Genomic DNA, 1,998 nt, shown 5'->3' with positions numbered 1-1,998 from the left:
ATCTATCTATCTATCTATCTATCTATCTATCTATCTATCTATCTATCTATCTATCTCCGCCTATCTATTTCTCTCTCTTTGTCTGCTTGTCTATCTCTCTGTATCTATCTTATCTATCTATCTTTGCCAGTTTCTCTGTATCTATTATCTATCTATCATCTATCTATCTATCTATCTATCTATCTATCTATCTATCTATCTATCTTTGTCTGCCTGTCTATTTCTCTCTCTATCATCTCTCTCTATTTAGATAGATGTTTATGCACATATATACACTTGTGTAATACATATATGTGTGTATTAAACACACACACACACACATAGATTATTAGGGACTGAATGGCATGGCCATGGGACAGTTTATTAAGAGACAGGAGCAAGAGTAAATACAGATAAAGAGGAGAAATGACATAGGTAGGAGGGAAACCAGTAGATAATGGTATTTCTGAAACTGAGTGAAGAAAGCTATTTTAAACAGAAGGGCTTCAAAAAACAAAATGAATGTTCATGGAGAAGGGAATCAAGATGAATCTTGGAGATGAGTAGGATGTGATTAGGTTGGTGGAGAGTGAAGAGAACATTTACGACTAGGAAACATGAAGGAGTATAAGTTTCAGTTAGTGGAAAAACCATAACAAAGATATGTAGATTCCAGAATGCATTTTGATCTTGAGAAATTTTTCATATTTTACATATATAATCCACACTTTATCTTTTTGTCAGAAAACACTGCTGAATATTAAGAGAAAATCTCTTGACTACTTGGATACACATTTAATTATAAATACAAGTACATTATCTATTTCTTTTTTTTTTAAACCCTTAACTTCTGTGTATTGACTTATAGGTGGAAGATTGGTAAGGGTCGGCAATGGGGATCAAGTGACTTGCTCAGGGTCACACAGCTGGGAAGTGTCTGAGGCCGGATTTGAACCTAGGACCTCCTGTCTCTAGGCCTGGCTCTCAATCCACTGAGCTACCCAGCTGTCCCACATTATCTATTTCTTATTCTTCACTGCTTTTTTTTCTCCAGGGTTTTTATCAGTCAACTTAATTGTATTGACATATCTGTAGGCAAGATATGCAAGGTTTAAACTCATTAGGGTTTTTTGAGATCTTTGACATTCCCTAGCTAATTGAGGAATATGCTTTGTGCTTAACTTGAAAGCATGATGGATTTTAGTCACAAACTACGATTATACTTGGCATGATACTAAGTATAACTAAACTTTCAAAATGAATTGCAGACCATCCTAGCATAGGTAAGTAGGAATGCTAGCAGCATTATTAATGACTTCATTCAATTACTCTGTCAAATGATCATCATATCCATACTTTGATAGATTATATTATAATGATATCATGATATTTTAGGTGTCTATTGTCCCTGTTTATTCTTTGGGCATCAAGATGGTGAATAGAGGGCTGAAGTCAGGAAGACGAGTTCAAATGCTGCTTGAACACTTGCTATGTGACCCTGGACAAATCACTTTACCTTGTTTGCCTCAGTTTCCTCATCTGTAAAATGAGCTGGAAAAGGAAATGGCAAACTATTCTAGTATCTTTGGCAAGAAAACTCCATGAAGGGTTGGACAGGACTGTAATGATTGCATAATAACAAAATTCTTTGACTTCTTTAGTAGTGCTCCCCCAAATCAAAACCTTAACTTGGTTTGATGACATTTTTTACCAATGAAAAAAAATCTTATAGGAAAATGATATAATTTACCTGCTTTCTTTGAGGAGTGAAGTGATGAGCTGTAGGTGAGGAATAAGATATAGGTAGTCAGTCATGGCAAAAATGTTCTGAGGTTTTCTCATTTTTTTTACCTCCTACTTCTCAATGTTTTCTAATCTGACTTTGGTCTCCATAAATTTAACTGAAAGTGATGTCTCCCAAGTTTTCTTTATTGATAAAACCAATGACCTTTGTTAAAACAGAAGGTTCACTGGGTAGGGATGAGGGGAGAAGTATGTTTAGGAATAAATATTATATGA

Source organism: Gracilinanus agilis, chromosome 4 (genome assembly GCF_016433145.1).
Source record: "Gracilinanus agilis isolate LMUSP501 chromosome 4, AgileGrace, whole genome shotgun sequence".
Taxonomy (NCBI): domain Eukaryota; kingdom Metazoa; phylum Chordata; class Mammalia; order Didelphimorphia; family Didelphidae; genus Gracilinanus; species Gracilinanus agilis.
This window is presented reverse-complemented; position numbering follows the sequence as displayed.